We start from the raw sequence: 24910 nt of genomic DNA, 5'->3' as shown, positions 1-24910 counted from the left end.
CTATAAATTCTGCTATTGGCAAGGTACGAAGCCAATTGTATGGTATTATTTCATTGGCAGTTATGCAGTAGTTTATTTCCATTCATCACGTATAAATTGAGAATGTCTTATTAGCGATAAGTTATCGTAAAATAAACTATTGTTTATCGCAAACCATTAATTATTAGAAATTAGCGGTTAAATGCTAGAAACGTCTTCGTTGAGCACATAATGCTGCTGGTAATCGTTGCTCGCAGTTGCTCCATAGAATTCAATTACGTAAATACATATCCGAGGAGTTACTCGTATACAGACAACGTATCTTATTTCGTCGTTCAACAGTTAGTGAGAATATACAGTAAGATGAAACGAAGAAAAGAAACAACGATTTCGTGCGACGTCGAAGGTATCAGTGGTATGCATTTTTTAAAAAGAGCCGATAAAACGAAATTGTAGTGATCGCGTCTTAGTGGCCACATGTTTTCCCAAGGATGTAAACCAGCTACGAAAAGAGACTACCTAATAATACGAGACTTCTTGGACTGTTGGATCTCGTAGAAGAAAAACTGGATACGTGCAACGAAAAACGAAAATCGTGAATTTACGTTACGCCAGACATGTAAGTTCTTTTTGTACAAAACGTACGTAGCTTTAACTATTCTATTTGTGTTGGCACATAAAATATTAAATTTGTATAGATTACGTATTTCCTCGTTTGCTTTAATTACGGACTCTGCGAAATATTTGTCTTATTTTTCTTCTTAAATGAAGGTAGTTTTAAGCTTATACTTAGGTAGTAGTATAGGCTTATACTATGGAAACTTATACTATGTATATTCGCGCAGCTTCTGAACGTCAGTAACTATAATTTTTAAGAATGAATTTTTTAATTCATCCTCATAACGTTAATGTCACAGGAACACGAAAATATCGATATGCGTCCGAGAGGACAAATTTTTTAATCTGAAATTTGGTAGTTTTTCAGAGCAATGTCCACCGCAATGTATACTGATAGTATACTGCAAAATTCGTTTTTCTCGAAATATTAACGTAAGCTATCTTTTGTGAAAATTCTATAATTTATTGTCATCAACGACATTGATACTTTCTACTGATTATGCTCATACCTGTAGTAGATAAATTTCGCGATTAGCAATTGCACAAACTTGAAAAAATTATCTTCGATATGCCAAGGAAATGATTTTTACTACTCGTCTACTTTTCCCGTACTTTTTTATTTCTCTCAATTGGAGACAGCAACCTTGTTACGTAAATCCGACAGAGTTTAAAAGGTGATCATTAGTAGATACAAGTTCTAGGTTCTGTTTCATCTAAGCATCTGGGCTGCTATATTATATAGCTATTCCAAAAATGCACCGCAATATCTTGCAAACGAGCAATTCGTAATACCTGTGTTTAAAATTATTTAGACATTGAATTAATAGAATCAATCAATTAATGAAACAAGATTGATAATTATCATCCCGATTACTAGTCTCTTGTTTGCATAATTGAAATTTGTATAGTTTAATGTATCCAAGAATGTTAAAGATTTTCTATACTTTGAAACAAGAATAAAAACATTACACACGTATACAGGGTGTTTCTTAATTACTCTTTTATTCGTCGTGACAAAAAAAAAAAAAAAAAAAAATAAATGCTTCAGACAAAATTTGTGCGGTATCGAGGAAGACATAGTGTGCTTTTGTTTATTTGATTTCACAATCACCTTAAAGGTTGAAAAGTTCATTAAAGGTGGCATACAAATCTTTAAATGGACTTTTCGTTACGTACTCTTGTAGCTGACATTTAGACGTTTTCAAAATATATTTGATCTTTCACGACAACAATTTATAATCATCCTTAAAGACAGAAACAAACAAAATCGAAACTTTGTAATTTCGATTACCAACTGGGAATGTCAACGGAGCGAGTCTCCAGATAACATCGAGCAATGTCGCTTTCACTCGACAACGCTTAGCTGTCGCTTTTGTTTTCGGTGAAAGCACGGCTATCTTTCCCGTGAACCTGAACGATTGTAGCGTTCATTTTATCATCTTCGACGAACCATTCTATCGTCTACGTGGCATATGCTAGTAACGAGTTGGGAATAGTAATTGATATTGTTACATCGATGGTCGATAGTTGCGTGCAGCAAGCTCATGCCGCGGGTTTGCCTTCGCTGACTCGTTAGCTTTATTGATAATCATACCTTACCTGTCTGCGCATAACCTGTTCGCTTACCTGCACCGATTTCTTGCCGGATGTTTGACGTGGAATCAGCTTTTCGCGGCGAATTCGAGCCGTTTTTTTAAAGCAAACTTTTAATCTTCATACGATTTAACTATCTCGATAAAAGCTTCAACATGTGCGCGCCGCGCCGCGTTAATGTTAGTCAGCTAACTATACGATATATTCCATACGATGGTAAAAGCGAGAGAGAAAATTGAAATGTCCATCGATAAGATAACGATTGAAACCTGAGTTGTCGGGGAAAGGACAGAAAACTATTTAAACTAAATAAAATATTTAAACTATGTGGAACTGGTTTTAACTTATCAGAAATATATCGCGAGCGAGCGAGTTTGCGTCTCTTCTTTTCAATATTATTCGCTTAAAAGTAAAAGTTGCCAGTTTATATGCTTCTATGGTTTTGAATCTTCAATTAGTAACATATACATATCTAATGACTGCCTCTAATGAATACCTCCCTCGATCAACGAGAAGAAAACAAAACTAAAGCGAAATGTCTTCCTCTATTCGTTAATGATTGACCACGTACCTAGCATTGGTACACGTGTGTTTCATCTGATCACGTGAATCTGGGAAACGTATTAATATTGTTTTTCTGGCATTAATAAAGCGTATGACACTAAGTATATTCAGCATCAATAAAACGTACATGATTCGCGTTCGAAGCATTCGAGTATAATAAACGAATATTTGTGTTGTAGGAATTTAAAGAGAATCTCAAACGCTGTACCTTTCCTGCAAAGATATATGTCCCTCATCACAAACACAACGGAATAACAATGTTAAACGAATCAGGAGAATGACCACTCAATTACGTGCAACTATTTAAGAAGATCGCATGGCTCGCATAATGCACCAGAAATAGTTAAAGAATACACTGAGAAAACATGAACAATCTTATCGATTTGTCACAACAAATTTGTCTCTATCTTGAACAGAACTCTATTAAAGACAGAATAACGAGAATTATTAAAAAAAGTTCCTTTCGAAAGAAAAAACACTAAGAAACTGAATGAATAGTACTATCTTTTCTGAAATCGTAATTTCGTAGGGAATACAGAATCATGAATCAACGAACGAAACAGTACAAGAGGCCACCAGCTTACTCGTTTCAAAGAAATCTAACCTACCCTTCATGACGCTTAAACTGTTGTCAAAAGGCTACTAACAAATTTTGGATCCGTTTATGGCTCAGCAACCGCCGTACAAATGTAGCGTGCAAGAGTAGCTCAACGTCTCAGCACTAACTAGAAGAAGGCAAACTGCCCTCAGCCGCATTCTCACTGGCCATTCTAAACTTACGTATTCATTAACGAAACCACCACCAACTCGATGCCAAATCTTGTAAAGCACCTACAATCATGCAACACATTTTACCGGACTGCCCTATAGATTTTCATTTGAAAAAAATAGTTGCAACATTAAAGTCAGCGTGGAGCCAAACCTGAAGAGTTCTGAAAGTATGCATAGCTTGATAGCATATGGTGATATTTAGTGTATACGAGCGTCTGTATCGCTTAAATGGCACTTACAGCGATTTGTATAAAGGCGATGTTGCACGTGCCACTGTTTAACGCTATTAATCATTTATTTAATCATTCACAAATGGATGTTACTCGTGAATTCTATACTGCGGTATTTCTACTGACACGTAGGATGTTACACGATAAAAAACATTTTCTCACTTATGGCGTTATTTGCAAGAAATCTTCAACTGATTACTTGCATTTGCGTAAACTAGTAACAATCGCGGATTTGGTGGATGAAAAACAAATCGTTGCGTTTGACTGGCTGTTAGAGTTGAAGGATTCGCCCTTATCTCTATATAATATCTATGTTGAAGTTAGATGCATTGACGATTATTAGCGGGTACAGTTAATAAACTGACTGGGATCGTCAATAGTCCCTTAACGCATTTGATGGTCTGTCGAATATTTCTAAGCTACGCAAGCTGGTAATAAAAGAATAATTATTATTAGCTCGGTATGTTTGCATCGCGATATTTATAGTTAAGAGAAAAACAGTTGTTATAAAATTATAGCTTTTAAAGAACAGAGACACCAATTGTTATGCATCGTTGTATACTTTTCCATTTAGAGAATTTTTTATCTATTTAAACTGGACATATTTTGTCAAAGGTTTCCGCATCGATTATATTAATGCATTTAGTCAACATTAGAGGATTGTTGCAACAGATAAAACGACGGTTGCATAGAATAAATACCTCGCTGTACACCGTTTCAACCATATATCTGCTTCTTATAATGTTTGTACTCTTGTTTTTTCAACATACTACGTCTGCGAACGCTATTTATACGTGATTTCTGCGTAGTTTAATTAATCACTATGTGAGAACATATATTTAGATACGAAAATACTAAAGACTATATATAAATACTTGTATTATTTGTACGTAGAAGATGAACTTAGAAATCGGTACAAGTTGGATAGAAATGTGTTCAGTGTAAATAATTAATAGTTACGAAAAAAGTGGTAGTTGGTTTACAAATTTGTCAATATTAATGGAACGATTTTATCCATTTTTCGACTGTCATAGTCTTTAGATAAATATAGATGAAACATTTACGTCTCATGCGAAATCGCATTTGCCTTATGAGAAGTCTATACTTCGGATATAATTTTAATGAGATGATTTTAATTAAGCATAACTCATTCGGTTAATTTAGAAATCGTTGTCGACTTCAAATTCTATACAATTTACTACACTTTGGTACTTGCTGTTTTTGGAAATAGCGTACTTCGATACTTGCTATCATAAGCTCATAAATTTTAATAATATGAGAAATATGTAGAAAGCATATATTTCGCAGGAGGAACGTGAAAAGGAGCAATTCTTTTTTTTTCGAATTTTTCGAGATATTTTTTTAGATGATCTCGAAAATCAAGAAACTAATCAGATTGTCAAGTACTATAGTAGTACATATGTGAACTCGACTTGACTATGGACACTTGAATTGTTTACGTTAGAAACATTCGAAGTGATCTTCATCGGTTGTGATATAGTCTTTGAGACAAGTTTCAATTTTTCTTAGCATGACAGCACCACAAGCTTTAATTATAATATGTACGGTCCACCATATCCTCTGGAATAATAGATTGCATCTTCTTTTAACTTTCAATGAAAAGAGATCCAATGACACCACATTTGATAAACATACCGAACACGATATGTATATGTCCATTGCATCTAATCTAAAGATTTAGAAATGTTTTTTGCATATGACAGCACCACGTGCAGATAATCCAGTAAAGATATTGGAGCGTCATGATCCTTAGTTGCTTATTTTAGAAACTGCATTGCCAACGAAATTCGCTTCGAATATTTATAACACATATAATAAATTCACGCTTTAATTTAATCACTTCTTCGATGTTGAAGATCGATCTGAAGATATAACTTAAACGTATGCAAATGTATTTTAACGTTCGTTACAAGATGCAATAGAGTAAAATGTTTCAAAAAAGTAGCGACGATCTTTTATTGTTTTTTAAATAATACCCGTAAAAAGAAGAACGTTCCTTAAAAAAACATTTAAATTCTCCTTTAAACATTAATTACATCATTAAAGATAAAGAGGGTATTTAAGCGCATTTATACTGACAATCGGACACCAATGTATAATGGCGCGAGGCTGATCATTGGGAAAATTAAGTAGAAGCAAAGCAAGCGATGTGGATATTAAATTTTCACTTATAGGCACTCAACTTTCTACAAATTTTTGAAAAATTAAATTCATGGAAAGCTGAAAATATACCAATTCTAAATGGGAAGATGCTCGTTAAAAACAAAGGAGATGTTTAGGTATCCTCCATATGCTTGGCTAACCTGCGTATTTGAATAATACCGTGCAATCGAGTTCTTCGACATTTTTCACTTAGGTATAGTAATACACATTATACGCAATTGTTGTCATACGAACGTTTGAGTGGGAAAATACTTGATAATTTTAATCGATCTCGCGGTTGATATGTATTTCTTGTCTCTCGATACATTATCAATATTGATAACCGAGTCGTTTCGCCGCTTGTAACTACGTATATCTATATACATTACATATGCATATATTCCTGTTCGTGAGTCACCAGACACTTATTAAAGCTGGTAAAAGGATGAAATCATCTGAAATAAAATTTGCACTTATTAGTTGTTTGTAAATACATATTGTTACGTATCTATATATATGTATATATATTCTTATTTCAATATTCCGTAAGACAATCTGAAAGATCTGACAACCGTATTTGGCAACAAACATGTTCATGTCAATAAAAATTGGTTACAAAACGTTTTAGGAATTATCAAATTCCCCAAGTTTTCAAGTGTTATGATTTTATTTTTGACCGTTTTCGGAAGTGCGCTATAACGTTTTGATAATCAGTAGATAAAAAGGACATGTATATAAGTGATTTGTACAATATATACAACATGAGATACGTAACAATATGTATTTACATTATACTAATATCGAAAATCGTTATCGATCATTTTCGTCTTTCGTATTTAGTTCCAAGCAATAAGTTGCTGGTACGTTTTAGAGGACATTCGTAGGGCGTAAAACCGGCGTATAAAAAATTATTTTCTAAAGCTTAAACTATTCATAAGATTCTGCTTAACGTCACCTTAGTCACATTCAAACGAAGCGAATGAACTTGTACAAAATAACGATGCTCGTTTTTGCGTATATTGACCCGAGGAATATGGCACGAGGCGCTTGAACTCTTAGGAGATTGCGTACAGTGTGTAGAACGTGATGGATGGACACACAAAGGCTACATAGCATATGTGAACTTCTGAATTCTGCTTTTCGTATTTTACGTTTATTATGAAAGTATTTAATAAATACAGCTTTGATTACACAATTTATTTGACGAATTAAAAGATTATAAGCTTGGAACTTTAAGTATACGATATTTTATGAATTTCAAATTGTATATTAAGAAGTTTATTTTTTATGTTGTTGTTAAATGTAATTGTTTCGGCTAGTAACAGTACTTTTCTCGATTAATTTTGTTAACATCTTCGAACAAATTTCTTTCGTAAGTTCCTTTTTCTTGGCATTTGCGTCTCGCTATTATTTCCTAATTTGCTTTTTAATAATACTGCGGATAATACTGCGACGTGTGTTTAGGATCGCCGTTTTGCATAAAAATGAAATTCTGTCGTGTTAGATTCTGTCTATGTGAAATTTGTATAACACTAAATTATTACACGCTATTACATATACTACAAATGCTATCGTAACGAAACATTCCTTTCAGTTTTTCATTGACTTTTCTATATACGTGGAAGCTAAATATACATAAAATTAGTACTCGTCAGTTCACGATATGTTTACGTAACTCTTGGCATCTTTGTCTGCTTTTATTCATCGCATCGTAACCATCTCTTATTTTATGTTTTCAACTATGGTTCTGTAACAGTAATACAAAAAGTTTCTTTCCGCGAAGTTCTTTCAATTTTGATGAAGTTTCAACGTAGTTTCTGATGTTGTTAATCTCCTACTGGGTTCGTTCCATTTCCGTATAAAACGATCTTAGTTTTTTGTTAGGTTGATCACTTTTGAAATGCAATACACCTACGTACTTCTTCTATCAAAGTAATAATACCCGAATGTTTTCGAACAGATAGCTCATTTCTACAATTGATCATCTCTTTGTGTACCGTAGATCTTAAAATAAGGAAGAATAACGTTTTTCTAATTTTATTCCTATCTCTTTTTAATGGCAGCTCCTTCTCGATAATAATACAGAAAAAAAGTTCGGTAAATTCCCAACTTTCAAAATAATTGAAAGATATACGACGTGTTTCAGGTTCTCCAGGCTATCTCGATATTATTCTACAGGTACGAATAAAAAAAATGTTATACAAACATGGGTCGTTTCAAGTTTTTTAAACAGTTATAAGGAACAAGTACGAAAGGAACAGCAAAAGCGATTTGCCGTTTGCTACAAAAGAAGAATAGGCTGGCGATGAATTTAATCGCTAGGTGTCGATACTCGATTTCAAAATGTTCCTGCCGATAGGAGACTGGCAGCGGTAAAAAATTGAATTTATTATCCAACTGGTTCGTCTTGATTTTGCTTCATCTCAATGAATCGATCGATTCTTCGCATCAGTTCACCACACATATCGATTTGTTTAATCGTGCCTTTTTTCAAGGTTATCCGCGCATAAAAATCTAGTGATGTGAAATCGAGCGATATAGCCGGCTGCAGTATTGTTCCCTTCATATGTCCTATTTTTGCTGTAACTCTGTAATAAAGCTTCAAGCGATCCATATTCATATGACATTTTTTCTCCACAGAATTAAATCCATGGAACGTCCCGAAAAGGTTCAGCTACAAAATATGTGGAATTAAATACGGAATTAAATGTGGAATCCAGTTACAGATATATTAGAAACGCGTTCATAGATTTAGTTTTAATTTTAAATATTTATTTTAATTGTGTATATATATATATATACACACAATTATTACATACATTGTATTATACAGGGTGCGCCGTTAGAATTCGGACAGAATTCAATTTGTAGTTCCCACCATATTAGAATTCAGATGTTTGTGCTGATTGACTCTGAAGTTAGTTAAATATGTCAATAAGTCTTCTATAACCTCAAAATGACAGAACTCGTTAAGCAAAACCCGGAATACGATAGAAGAGCGGCGATTATAGAAAGTCTTCGCGCCGGGAGAACGCCGGTCGAAATTATAAAATTCTTTAGCTACCCAAGATCGACGGTATACGACATTGCTAAGAGATACGCAGCCTCAGAGTGGTTCGAGAAGGGTTCTCCTTCTCCGGCGAGAAAAGTTCAGGTTAGGGAAAAATCAACAAGGACGCCAGAAATTATTCAAAGGGCCCAAGACATGATTTTGGAAGATCCGGGAACTTCTCTCCGAAAATTAGCCTCCGTCTTGGGGGTGAGTGAAACGATTGTCCGTCGAATAGCTCAAGAGGATCTTAGATATGCCTCCTACGTTCTCAAAGTCCGTCAGATGCTCTCCGAGGCCGCCAAGCTTAAAAGATTTGCCCGTTGTCATTTGATTCTGTGTTCGTTAAAACACGAAGCTGCTCCTAACAGTCCCGACCTAAACCCATTGGACTATTACGTGTGGGGCGTTATCGAGAGACAAACTAATAAATGCAGGCACCCCAACGTCAACTCCCTACGAGCTGCTATCGAGTCAGAATTCGCGACAATTAAACGCGACCAGTTGAAGTCAGCGTGCTCGCGCTTTAGAGCAAGAATAGAGCAGGTCATAGAGGCAGAGGGTGGTTACATAGAATAAAAGTTCTCAGCAAGGACCCTTTAAATGAGATATAACAACATTTTCATGTGTTTTTGTGTATTGACTTAAATAAACAACTTTCTGCACAAAACTTCTTTTGTCCGGATTCTAACGGCGCACCCTGTATATACACAATTATATATATATTCAGTGAGTCAGCTAAGACGAGCCACCCGAAAAACTTTTCCAATTTTGATGAGGAGAAGAAATGTAAGAAACAAAAGTTGTTTGATTTCAATTGGGTTATTGCGTGATAGTCAACATCACCATCGTCTTTTCAAATAAAATTATGCGTTTTTGAATATCTACGATTCACGATTACTCGAGGTAACTCAAGGTAACAGATATAATAATGAGCGAAAAATGAAAATTCATGGTAAATGGTTCCGAAACACAGTATACGTAGTGTACATTACAAATAAACATAAAACAAGCAAGCATTGGACAAATGCGGCAATTTTTCTTTCGAATATTTCTCCTTATCTTGAAAATTGAAGAAATTATTCAAGTGGCTTGTCTTAAGTGATTCATCCTGTATATGAGTAATTGCACGTTTAGATATTGATCTAATATATTTATATATATAAATGTAATGCAATTAGATAAAATAACGAGTGTCTTTATGTCCATAAGTGAGCATCCGCTGATTTATGAAAAAGAATGTGTAGATAAATATTTATTTTCTTTCTTATCATTAGGCTACGTATCCTCCTCCAACTACATATTTTTATGAACGCATTTGAAGAAGTGGAATTTAAATAAAAATGCATTTTACCTTCTAATAATGATGAATACTGTACTTTAGACATTTTCGTACGTTATCTACGCTCTACGCATTGTCAAACTTTCCCCCATAAACATGGCGTGCAGATATTCACAGTCTATTTATCGTTAATTACTTCAGTTAATTCCTCTTTACATAGATAACATCCTAAATAATAATAATTTAATGCTTATACTTCGACAAAAACATACTTTTACGTATTTAGCTGATGTAATTCTTTTCTGACGTAAGTATCTGAATAGATAAGTAATTATGGGAGTAGGCATGCGCTAAAGCAAGGTAAGGTAGTAATCATACTCGTTAAAATTCTCACATAATTATATCGCAACTTCAGAATCTGTATACTATAAAAATCCCATTTTCTCGTATTAAAGATAAAGAATTACGAGATTTTTAACATCTTTGCCTGTAGAGTTTTTTTTTTTTTTTTAAATAGTGCGTATACTAAACCTTTTATTTCAATAGATGAGATGAAAAAACGAATTAAAAAGAATGGTTTAAGCGTGGATAAACGAACTTTATAATGACTAAAATGTAAGAAAATGAGTGGAAAAATGTTTGGAATGCATCGATAGAAGTTTGAGCGTTTCTTGTATACGTTCAAAGGAAAGTTATATCTCTCGAAAAGTATTGACAGATTTTCCACTTTACTTACTCCAATACATTTCTGCTCAGAATGGCACGATCAATAGATGCAGAAGATATCGTAGGTGTGGTTTGAAAAAAAAAAGTTGAATTGCACTTTAGAACTGCACCGATGCACTTCAGAAAAAAATTGCACCACGCGAAAGTAGAGTTTGATAAAAGATACAAAATTTTCCTCCGCAATTTTTTTCTATCCGCAGGAACACAGTTATAGTTTTGCCAATTACTAGAGCTAATTAATCTTATTGTACTTAATTTCGCATAAATTAACGATGTTCAGGAGTTAACGTTACGATCCGATTAAAGTAGAAATTGCTACATACTAGGTTTGTGTCATTTGTTATAAATATTTGTAAAGAAACATTAAGCCATTTTCAAAATTATCAAAATTGAAGGAACCTATTTGAAAGATGTTGCTACATATGTACCTACCTATTTTCTTCTTTTCATTCTTTCCATTCTTCTTGCGTTCTTTCAGAATCTCTATGTTCTCTCATTCAATGATTGTTTCAGTCCCTTAAGTTTGGTGATGTTTCTCATATAAAATTCGTATGCAGCAGTTACGTATTTCGCTTTCAAACGAATTACAGAAATAAAATAAGTAAAAGATTAATTGCTCGAACTAATTTCTTGAGAAACGTATCTATCGTCATAATAACGTTTCTTTCAATGAGGGTGCCCTCAGACTATCAATAGGATGATATTTCAAGGTTGTCAACTAAAAGGATCACTATTTGTCAATATTTGTTAACAATATTGAGAACGTCAAAATTTTAAGAATACCATCGATTGTCTGAAAGTGTTCTGAAATATCTAAACGTACGTTTGAAACTAACCATTGGAAAAGCTAGAAATTCAAATTAATTTCTTTGGTTTCGTATATTTAGGAATTCGGATTTCAGCTTTTTATTTTCAACTGCAAACCGGAATATTTACATTTTTAATGAATAATTGGCATGACTGAATTTCGAAGGTAGCTAAAGTTCGTTATCACTAATTTTTTTGTCTCCACACACATCCAAATTTCACTGTGCTCTACTTTATCTTCGATGATTCATATGCAAGATAAAAAATCTGTTACTTTAGAATTGTGAAACTTTCTTTCGTCGGAAGAGATTTTTCTTAGACTTTAGTACTTACAAGTCCTACAATTATAAAGTTCTGGTTTTTTATGGAATATTCTGTAAACATGAAATATCATGCTGTGTGAAAGAAAGAATTCATTCTTCGATGGAAATTCGTTTCGCAAGAATGAAACAAGCCCTTGGATATTCGACTGATTTTTTTTCGAGTACAATATCCTAATGGCGCAAGTGGTAGCAAATTTTTTAAATATGAAAAGTATTTACTTTTTTGTTATTATATCTTACGTTCGAAAGAAGTCTTTTTTTGTACGTTTATTGCCAAAAAGTTTCTTTTTTACGATGTTACGATATAAATGGCGTTATACTAACATACGAGCTATCATACACAGTAATCTATTATTTAATAGGAAAAATAAAACGTGTAATCAGTTTATAAAGATAATTGTATAAAAATTGTTAAAATAGCTGTCGTTTAATTGTATGTAATTAGTCGTTACTATATAACAACGTAAAAGTAGTCTTTGAACTCTTTAACGTGGTGCGACAGAACATTGATTACCCAAACAAGTCAAGAGACAATCCAGTTCGATAAATCAGTAACAACACCGGTTATCGATTATCCAGGCTAAGCATTTAGATAAAGTAAAAAGTAGATAAGAGAGAGAAAGAGAGGGAGAGGGAGGGAGTTAAATATCTCGATAAAGCTTAAACATATAATAGAAATATACATGTAACTTTGAATTCGAATTTCTATGTATCGATTACTAACAAATTAACGTCCTGATAATAAATAGATCCGATAGATTTCTCTAGAATTGTTCGATATATTTTATCAAACACAAAATTGAAACATGTTGCGAAATGTGCATACAAGATTTATTAATCCTTTATTAACCCTTTCAAGGTGGAATCATTTTTAGCCTAATCGTTAATATATTTTCTCGATTGGTTTTCTAAAAAAGACATAATGCGTTACAAACTAAAAGCAGCTTAACCAAGTACAGATACATTGATTATCGCATAATTAAGTAGTAATTTATTAAATTAGAATGTCGCGTACACGCATCTTCAAACGCGAAAGGATTAACGATCAAAGAAAATGTTTTAGCAAGAAAATATTTATTACGAAGGAACAAATATTGTGGTAAAGAACTATTTTTTATCGCCGCTATATTTTGTAAGAACTGAAGGTCATCGATGTTTCTTGACGAGATAACACACCTTTATTATTATAATCTTTGCCGCTCTCTTTCTCTTTTTTTTCTTCTTCTTCTTCTATTACAATCAATAGAAAAGGAAATTCACGTTCATACATAACGTGACGCTGGCCTTCAATAACTTTCGAAGCAGTATGCCTTATGTAAAGAAAAGAAATTCAGAGGTCTGAATCTACATCGAATTTACAGCATGATGAAACATCTGTCGCCTTTAACGTTTCTGTATTTCGATCCAACTCTTACTAGTCCTGCAATTGCTTGAAGTATAAACTTTTATAGCTTCCCCGAACCTCTTATTATAGCTTTTCTTTTTCGTAATTATCCTTTTAATTGATCAGCATATACACGTACGATATATTACGTAGCACTTAAAGTTGCATTTACATTAAACAACGTTCGGTCCTCTGTCTACACGATCCACTCTATCGATCGACCCTTACAATGTCTCTCGTTCAAACAGAATTTCGATCAAATGGAATCTTCTAAAACAAATTTAATCACATGTTGCCCGTTTGTGTGCTATACTTCTGATTCGACAGTGTTCGGTATCGATTGTAAGTACCTTGTAAAATCGTAATTAGCGGTTGATTGAAACGTAGTTTAGACAACATGTAGGCCATACAAATATTGAATAACGGGACAGTATAAATCGTTTAACTATAATCGATTAACTATATTCGTACTATATTCGTACAAAAATTGTATTCACGTGGAACAATTTTATGTTAGACGATTGAGTGGTTGAAAATTTATGATCATTCGGTTTGAAGTTGATCGCGTAACTACCGTAAAATCGTAGTTGATGGATGACTGAATAAATATGCAAATGCATAGTTTTATGCACATTAGCTATTTTGATGAGACAAAACTATCGAGGAAGTTGCAGTGTAGGTAAGTTTTTTAGTCAAACGACTTGACGATTAATCGAAAATTATGCGTAAACGCGATTTATGTACGAGAAGATTCGTGAAATTTAGATTCTGCGAATCTAAGTTCAGAATTATGTTATTAGAATGTTATTTTTTACAAGCATTATTTTATCGAACGATATTGATGGGATTTCAGAACTGGTAAGAGTGATAAATGCAGCAAAAAAATATCGATGTGCAACTCTTATTGCAGACATGACGTTCTGATAGATGAGGCGATGTTTTATGCTGGTGATTTATATCGTTGATTTAAAGGTCGGGAAATAATAGCGAATTTGTCGGTTTTATGCTCGTCGAATGTTGGAACACGAATCGAGGTTACTGAATTTGATCACTCGACCACAAATGATTTACAATGAACAATATTAATGACTTGACAAGTTAGAAGTTTATAGGTTTTCCTTTACAATTTTACAATTCTACCTCAAACAGGATAATTAGGTAACTCGTGATTTGTAAAATTTACTTTTAAAATTTCATTCCTTCTACGATTAAACTTGATATGATTATACAGAGTGAGTCTCGTAACATGATGCTCTTAATAATTCCAAAAAGAAATGTATCAAACGAAAGTTGCACGCTTTCCAAAAGAACATATGATATTTAGTGTAGAACTTTTTTTTATCATTTTGCTTCTTTATCGGGATACGATGATCTCTTTTAGTTTTTTAAATGAACTGTCCGATATCTCTTCTCGAATTCCGATAGAGTATCAAATTCTACGTAAAGTAACATTATACGAGACAGAGTCTAAAATTAATAATTACCGAGATACTTTCAAATTAATCTTTTGCAAAATATACTCAAATTAGTCATTTCGGAAAATATACGCCACCGGATAACAAGGAATCTTCATTGGCTTCGTGAAATCGACCATCAATGCCGCAACGGTGAAACCTGAATGTTTGATGCGGCATAATCGGTCACCAGATGAACACTGGACATGACGCGACTACCGAGCATAACGCGCGGGACAATCATCGTACTGATACCATATTTTAACGATTTATTAATTAAGTACGATCGAATGATCTGGTGACCACAGGAATTTTGTCGGTGTCGGTGGTTTATTTCACGAAACCAACGAGGACTCTCTGTTGCCTAGAAATGCATATAATGTAAAATGATTAATTGGAAAATGTGTCTCGCTAATTATTAATTCCATGCTTTATCTCGTGTAATAGCTTTTACGTAAAATTTGACGCTTCGTCGGAATTCGCGGACAAATGTTAGGCATTCCATTTGAAGGTCTAAAGGTGGTCGTCACATCCCGATGAAAAAGCAAAGTAATAACAAATCGATTACGGTATCGTATGCCCTGAAAACCATGCAACTTCTGTTTGTAGTATCTCTTCATAAGGCAAATGATTTATGAGTCATCTCAAGTTATCATGTTAGGAGCTCCACTTATAGTAATGTATTATAGCTAATGCTAACAAATCGTATCTAATAAAGTAAGGCGAATAATATCAGTTCAGTTGTGCAAGAAGACACACAAATTGTCTAATATAAATGTTAGTAAATTCCGACAGGTGTAAGTTCGTATAATCATATTGTTGCGCAATAGTTTCGAAAATTCAGAAACCTATTCTTCCGGTTCTCCGTGTGTCTTCGAGTTTCAAAGGATACTTTCTAAAATCGAATAACTAAAATAGGGCAGAACTATTAGAGAAGCGAGAATTTTGCGATACTTTAGAAAATTAGATCAGAGTAGAAAATAATTATCCGATTTACGAGACTTGGACAGCCCCGGAGTATAAATTCCGAAGGTTCATTATAAGATACAGCTTGTTCAACGAGTTAGACTTACGATTAGTTAGTTAGATTGGTTAATGTCGATCGACTGATTCGATTATGATTGGGGATAAGAGTTGTTTGTAGTTCGAATTAAGACTCTTCTGATCGCTAGTTAAAACAAGATTAACTATCCTTAGAGGAGATAAAGTTCAGCAAGGAGAAATGGATGTACAGTGGGTACAGAAAATATCCGCACGTAGTTTTATCTTGCAGCGAGGTGTTTTTTTCTTATTTGCTTCTAAGTGTATCTCGTTTTCATAGTAACGAATCAAATGACACGAAGCTTAATATACTTGCACCCAATTAATTAGTATATAAATCTTATAATAATCGTAATAGTGTACCAATACTTACTTCTTGCAACCACTGTAGATATTGAAAATTGCTAAAATGTTGACATTTTTTATTAGCTGTAGGACAGGTTTAAAACCGATAAAAAAAATAAAATGTGGATATTGAAGCATGGAATAGAGGTTTCAATCGTTTTAATTGATTATAGTGAAATATCTTTTAAAGAAATTAAATTAGTACAAAGAGGGAAATTATGTGCTTTGTAAATAATTATAATCTAAATAATATGACGCTATTTATATTAAAACAAATTTAACGATCTGCCAAACTAATTCATATCATTTCACAGATGTTCGTAAAATCGTAAAAAATGAGTCATCGCGTGTTCTTCACGCTGCAAGACCGCCTTTTTTCTTTCGCCACCTTTCCAGCATGTTTATAATGTTTCAGTATTTGTAATAAATGTTTCTTATCGCTAACGACGCGCTGTAGGTTCAGATGGAACGTTGGATGTCGTTTATAAAATCCCTCATTAATTTGATCGTAAGATAGAAACATGTTCATTACTACGCGATAACGATAGTTCTATTTTTTCTTTAGTTGCTATCCTTGAATTTTTTTTATCAAAGATATATTCTCTATCACAAACATTACACAACTTTCTGTTGACTATCCGAGGACATATATCGTACCGACTCTAATGTCAAAGTGAGAATCGTTACAAAACAATATTCTTCTTCCGATCTTAATAAATATTGGATGTTATCTGCTGCATCTAGAGTGATATTTCTGGACTCGTCGGTGAGTCGATGGATCGACACGTACCTAAATTTTTAATATCGCCACTCAAAGGAAGTATAGTGCGGTTATGTCAGATGCTATCGAATCGATCATTGGATAGTTTCGCTTGGTTGAATCCATCGAAAAGGGCGAGGGTGTTTTATATTTAACATTTTCGCGTAGGAAGTAGAGCACAAATATCACACAATTTGTACGATTCTGAAAAGATACAGGTCTTAATAAATACGCCAGAATTTTCCTTAGCACCTTTTTACGTATGTTTGTACTGTTATTACGCGTACCTTTTATTGTAATTAATAGACTGTATAAATTCAATTTTTATTCGATAATAATAATATTATTATAATAATAATATTATTAGATTCATATTTGCGATTCTTATCCATATATAATTAAATACAACGCAAGGTAAAATTTAAAAAAATACAATCTTGGTAGAAAATTGTCTTATCCGTTAAATATTAAAATAAAATGCACTGTAATTTGAATATTCTATATATTTTCTCGTGCTACGTGTATCTGTGCAATTTTGCGCTTACAAATTTTCTATAAATACATAGAAATCCGCGGTGTATATAATTAATTTCACAATTCGCTACTAGAAACTAACATTTTACATTTTTAAAAGTAACGTGCGATAGTAACGGATCAACATTAAAGGTTGAAGAATATATAGAAGAATATATCTCGTTCATGAGTAGAAGTAGTTATTCAAACATACCGCAAAATTTCGAAACAGGTGTAATTATTTGGCACATGTAGCTTCTAACACTAAACGTAGAGATAAATTTAAGCGGATAAAATTGGTGCCCATAAAGAATTTGATGGAGAATTATGCTACTACATATTATATACCGTAACTGATACCTGATTATAATTAAAAAATCAGTTTACATTGTAGATTTCATTGCTTTGGATCGTGTTTGCATTGAGTCCTTTTCGACGTAAATATTGAAAATGACGATAAATTTATACAGTCGAAAAGAAATCACAGATTAGTTGGAACAGTCTCCGACCAAGATGCTTTCTTGGATATAGCAATTCGAACTGCATTCTGACTGCATTTATAATAAACAATTACTACATCCTAATAAACAAAACATATATGTACGTATTGGTATGTATTGTATTGAATAATAAATTATTTCTTTTATATGTATAAAAATAATGTTTGTGAATCTGTTTCCATAATAAACGATATTGTACATCGTATTATACATATACATACTAGCGTTTATAAGTGGAAATTCGAAAACTGAACAATTTGTGCTAAAGTATTTAAATTTGACCAAGATATATAAATTGTAACGAATTTAATCTCGCGATATTCTATTACACATAGTGATAATAACAAGGAATAAACTGTTACGATTCAATTTATCCGTAATTTTGTAATTAAAATACTTATTGTCGGGAAGAACGAAATGTCTAGATATTACTGAAAGCTAATTACACGCATAAGTTTCGTTAACATTGCATCAGATAATAATGATTTATTTCGACACATTAGATTACGTAACAAATATTGGGGCGAACAAGCCGGAGCATTAAATTTTTTAATTGAAAAATGTGTCAATTCCTAACAAGCAATTTTTTTTTTTTATTTCCCGGATATTTACGACTTTATCTTGTGATATTAACCTTAACGCATGATTCATGATGTTATGAGAAAAGCGGTTTCCAATGGAAAAAACGGTTATAGCGAAAACTTTTGTTTTAACTATTGTTAGTAAGTACGTATTAGGATATATCGATGGAGTTAAATATTTTGGAATGTTGTTTCGTAATGGGAAATGTACACTTTGATGACTCAGACATGCTTGTACTGACGTCATTAAGTAATCTGATTACTAAAAGCAAAACCGGCAAATGAATGTACAATATGAACGTACGATATGAATATAATTCAAATTATGTACTTCGATATATGTATATATATGAAGTATATATACATACACTGTGTGATGAAACGTGTAAGTACTTACGTACGTAATTATTTATGATTTAAGTTGTTTGATATATTTAACACATACATTTTTAAATTCCCAATCATAAAATATTAGGCAAGCATTTAACGTTACTCTACTATTTATATCTCCATAATATATATGTTTTATGCTGATTTACAGCTTTACAAAAAATATATAGTCGTTGAAAAATCGAAAAGTTATTAAACGCCCGAGCTTCCTGGACATTGATAAACACGAATATTCGTTTAAATGTACTCTCATTACGAATACGCCCACTAACTTGTAGCGTTAGCGGATGTACGGTGACATATTACAGTATTCTCCATCGTGACGTAACACGTTCCGCTTCGTTTATTCTATTTAGAATATCAGAACTTACAGCGTATCATTAAGCTCGACGACACGGTCGTCCTTTCCACCTCTTCGATAATTGAGATCGACGTTCATTGCAAAAACTACAATACAATGTATGTTCGTAATGAATTATTATCCACCATTTTTGTTTCTCTAATATTGCCACCATAATTATTTATTATGAACATAGTGAAAGTTAATATAAAGGGATACAAGGAATAATGTAAAGGGTGCAATTTCGTTACTTATTATTATATTATTGTTGTATACATTTTAATCTTACAAATAACAGTTCTTTTCTTAAAAGAAACGATCTTAGTTATTCACCAGTTATTAAGGCTACATTATGAGAAAATACATCAATTGAAATGTTATTGACTGAACAATAAAATCATTGACTATTAAACTACGAAAGAAAAATCTGGAGTTATATTTATAAAAGCTTTATTTCCAAATTATTTATATTATATTGACCTGAAGAATTTAATGTTTTATCTTCTTTCTTCTAATTAAGGAACTTGTAATAGCAATGAAAGGTGGATAATTGAAGAAACTAAATGTTCCACATATTCACACATTTTAGATAAAACATGTTATTGGCATTTTAACATCGTAAGGAATTTTGCAAAGATTTTTAAAGAATTTATATATATATATATATATATATATATATATATATATATATATATATATGTATGTATGTATATAATATCTATGATCAATTCAAATATATACGAAGTTATTTCTCAAACTACTAAAGATGTAAATAAGTTTTCCATGTAAAAGTTGTTCGATTTAATGCAATGAAGATAATTAAATAGCACGTTTGAATTTGTAGAGACTTTTATATCAACTATCGTTCGTCTGTAGTATTGTACTATAAATTTCTATCATTGGCAATATATTATGAATTTTATGACGCATCCAACAACGTATATTAATTGTATGTTTGCATAGTAATTTGTAGGATATATTTATGACTCTCAGAGGCAAATCCTCCGAAGAATGCACTTTTCATTAGCACTAACATAAAATCTTAAGTACTCGCTTTAAATAATTTTCTTCCTAGGCTTTAATCTTTCACGCTGCGAGTTAACAAGAAATATTCTGACGTTATCTTGTTAAAACTAAACTCTTTACGGTTAAGCTGCTATAAGATAATCAATTCAAAGTTTAAAGTGCAAACTAGTTTCTATAAGTGTCGAATGCACTTATATCAGATTTTTACTCCGTATTTAATATCGTTATTTCACTCGTTTTACTTGACATTTCAGTGAATGTGGAGGATATTTCAGACTAATGAAATGAATTCAACCAGTGAGCTGGTGCCGATACCCCGGCTTTCGTCTTTCACTGCGGATGAATCAGCCGTGACGATCATCCAAAATAAAAAGAAAAATTGTATTCCTAAGAAATACTTCTGTCTCGTTATGCCTCATTGGACTTTACTTGAAATTCGTAATAAATCAACGATAAGGAAGATATCTGCTAAGAATGTGTTATTTAAATAGAAATACATTGAAACCTTTACCGAGAACACTTTGGAAAAAAATTAAGTTTTCTTCGTCACAAATCAAACAGCGTTCATACGAAAGAATATGGTGTGTACATACATACGTATATATATATGTACATGTATCCTGTATACACTTTTATATTCATTGCGTTTGGAAAATTTATGTTACTATTATCGAGTTCAAATTTATGGTATTTATTTTTCTACGAAGACGTAATGAAATATCTATTACTTCACAAGTTAGACAATTCCATCCACGACTCGATGTACCGTTTAGATGCGTAGGCGGACAAAACTCCTACGATAAATTGCGGTAAACTGTGTAACTTTCTAACGTCCGATACTTCCTTTCTCTTTATTTCCCATGTACAATGATATACATACATATGTTATATCTATTCTTGTTTCGATTGATTTCGTTTAAATTGCTTTCAACCAGACGTAAAATTTAATTTTTCACGTCTTTGTGTCTTTGTGGTTGTGTCCGTGACACGAATTATCGAGATTTTCTTTGTAGAGAGTTTTATGTAGATGTAAAAATTATCCGGCTAATTATAGTAGAATTGGCAAAAGTTTCGACAATTTTACGTGAAAAATCTCAAGCGTAGAACATAATATTTCCAAACGACGTTTCATTTTCCAGAAAATCGAATTTTGTCTACATCTGAGTAATTTCCAACTGGGTACGAATGGACAATCAGCGAGATTATTTTACATGGGAAAATAAATAAAAAATGCGAAATCAAATGTTTTATTTTCATTCATGGCTTTGTTTTCCACTTTGCCAATTTCATGTATGTATTACAAAATCATACATTCTATATTTCCAACGTATTCTCTCGTGTAGAAGCTCCCTTCTCCCATCGATTGTATCCTGGTTACTGACACACTCTCTGTATAATATGTACGTACACATAATATATCGATTTTCAACATTTTTCAATCTTTTTCGTGTCAAGCGCGGTGAGCTAATTGAACACCATCCGGGGAGAAGAAGAGTCTGGAGTATATTGTGATCAAAATTGAGTTAAGAGTACATAGACTCTGTAGATCATTTTAGTATAGTATAGATTGCAGACATTGCAGTAATAAGGCGATGTAACGTTAAAAACAAGAAGCATATTAGGTGTTTGAAATCTACTGGAGAAGGGTCTACATCGCATCTAATTAAAACTAACTAAAATCCAAGTTTCAGTTAAGAAGTTTCGAATTGAAATATATTTCTTTTCCATAAAGAACTTATCGTTTATTGTTTGCTATTTTTTATCATCATCCTTAATTATTTTGCTTTATTGCAATAAATACTGAAATAAAATGTATCATTACGATTCCTAGCTCTTCTGTTGGATCACAGCATTACGATAACCTAAAAATCGATTTATCTCGAAATGTACTAAATGCGCTTTAGAACCTTATTCTCGGCTAGTATTGAATTATCCCCCAAAATACGATATATTATATTTGGTTCGAAGCAGGACATTCACAACGTACGGCTGTTTGGCTGTTGACATTTTTCTATTTGACGATCTATGAAGAAAGTAGTCAGTGCTACCATAGTAGCTCTTGACTGCTGTAATGATGCAACGTGCTATTAGAAACACGCTCCACATCCGAATAACCGTAAACATATCGATGGAATAATTACTTTTTTGATATGAAACTTCATGTATTTGGATAGAAATCAGAGAGATTGTCAGTTGTCAGTTATTGCACGTTTTAAACATTCTCACGGCGCACTTGTTGAAGATCGCTGGTACAACATGTTAATAGAATGCACAACGAGGAGAAACATAATCGGAAAAATGAAAATCAACATAGTAGAGCATCTACTAGTTGCCTATATCTCATCAGAGTACAATAATTTTGTATTTTTTTTTTGTATTTTTAATTAGATTTTTGTTTGAGTACAAAATTTCCAATTTTGCTACTAACCAATGCTTCTTCATGCTATAAATACGTATTTTATTAAGATACCAGATAGAAAATTTAAAAAGAAAAGTACTGATCGAACATATAAAAGATTGTATTTCATTGTGTGCTAGATTAACGATTCGCTTATGAGTGGCACAGATGCCGCGGACGTACGTAAACTTTACATAAACTCAAGAGAATATGCTTATGAATGTGCCTTCTCAGTCTGAACCATACAGAGCATTGACAGAATCCGAGAAGAGGCATGAATGACTTGAGGTACAGAAAGAATGTAACTCTACAGACGCGTTTATGCTAAAAGGTTTAGACGCAATTCAGCAAAAGTAGTATGGCATTTTTAGACGTTAAAGCAAATCGACACTTAAATCAACCGACAATTTCCTTGATTTCTATTCAAATAAATGAAATTTCATAATTACTGTATCAACGTATTTATGATTCTTCGGGCGTCGAACGTGTTTTTAATAGCACGTCGCGCTTTGTTCCGTGACTTCTTTTCCTGAACGTTTCAGTTCGCTTCTTCGTAAGAGTTTCGGTACTGCGCAACGTGCTGTTAACGACACGACCAGGATACAAAGAGCCACCGATGTGTCATCTAACAGGCATCGTAGGACTTTGAAATGGAAAATAATTGTTCATCGATGTAAGTGCGTAAAATATTGACATTTTCGTGCGTCACGTCAAAATGTCGTTAAAAAGATAAAAGATGATAGTATTTCCTGGCGTCGATGAATCGACTTGATTTTTTGCGTTTCAGAACGGAAACACGGTCAAAGTAGAAACGTTATAGTAACGAGCAGATTGGTGAATAGGCAAGTGTCAAGGTCCCGTTTCATAGTCAATCGTTTCTCGTCGCAATGCCGATCGTTGACTATGGTAGTGGCAATGCTAATGGCCAGAGCTTATCCCGTATTGTCGGCTTCTCAAGCCTTTTGAATTCTTCAGATGGCGGTTGATACGTAGACAGCGTAGACCACGCGGTCGCAACGTGAATCCTTGGGACGTTCTTTTCCTGTCGATTATTCTTCAGAGAGCAAACTTTAGTTGTGAAAACGTCCCTGGGTTCTAGCGAAAACCACGACCGGGAAAAGAGTTTGTTATTTCTTGGAAAATCCAATGATTTCAGTAGTAATAGCTGAACGTACGTTCAACCGTCGTAAGCTGTTTTTTTTATCCTGCGGAGCAGTCGAGTATCGCGTCATCTTGCTTGTGAAATTGCTTGTCAGCTTGCTCGACATTTTCTCAAACTTTTTTATTAGAATTTTTCACGGCGGCATTTTATCTGCTCCAATTTATACTCTGCAGACTGTTGCAGCTTATTGCTATATAAAGTTTATGAATTAACAACGAATAGCCGGCTAATACGCGTATACTTCCTGGCGCGGAAGGACAAGATAAATCTGATAAATTATTACGAGATCGTTAAAGCTTTTAAGAATTATTATTTCGTTTGGAACGATGCGTTATAAAGGGCCTGTTTGTTCGATGTTACAATGGATATTTCGTAGATGATAGTTACATCGTGCGTATATAATAATAAAGTTAAATATTTGTTCGCCTGTATCTACTGCACTTGTTGTTGACTTCGATTTTTTAGTTTTTTGTTATATATTCGTTCTTATTCCATCTCGCGCGTGTCTCGTAATTCTATAAATCGGATTTACCCAGATAGACAGATTTCTAGAAGATTTCTGTCCGATTAATCGCGAATTTTTGTCAAAACGATTTAAATCAGGAGAATAGCGAACTCTCTACAGCTTAATTATTATATCGTATTTTAATTTTATTTTAATTTTATATTGTATTATGTTATATGTTATATCGTTTTCTTTTAATTCGTGCAAATAATTTTTATCTTCTGCCTTGTTTTTGTAGTCCTATTAACGATATTAAGATTTACCTTTTGTTAATGATACTTTACAAAAATTGTAATGAAATTATTTGATATCCTTGATGACCTAAAAATTGTTTGGGATTCGTCAGTTACATTTACATTAGCTACCCAAAATCAGAGTTTTATGCATCTTAGTTATAGGTTTTAAC

The 24910-nt window shown here is 33.0% G+C and overlaps 1 protein-coding gene across 9 annotated transcripts in view; it reads left to right on the top strand.

The window, feature by feature from the left end:
* LOC132908868 (dual 3',5'-cyclic-AMP and -GMP phosphodiesterase 11-like) overlaps positions 1-24910 on the top strand; it is a 149182-nt gene that overhangs the window by 26111 nt on the left and 98161 nt on the right. For 3 of the 9 annotated variants that reach the window (XM_060963254.1, XM_060963258.1, XM_060963260.1), the window contains exon 2: positions 322-598. The exons of the other annotated variants lie outside the window; for them this stretch is intronic. The gene's annotated coding sequence lies outside the window, so the exon portion shown is untranslated. The remainder of the gene's footprint in view (positions 1-321; positions 599-24910) is intronic. 9 annotated transcript variants of the gene reach the window in all.

Source organism: Bombus pascuorum, chromosome 7 (genome assembly GCF_905332965.1).
Source record: "Bombus pascuorum chromosome 7, iyBomPasc1.1, whole genome shotgun sequence".
NCBI lineage: Eukaryota > Metazoa > Arthropoda > Insecta > Hymenoptera > Apidae > Bombus > Bombus pascuorum.
The sequence above is the reverse complement of the archived record's forward strand: the minus strand, read 5'-3'. Positions and strand labels throughout refer to the sequence as shown.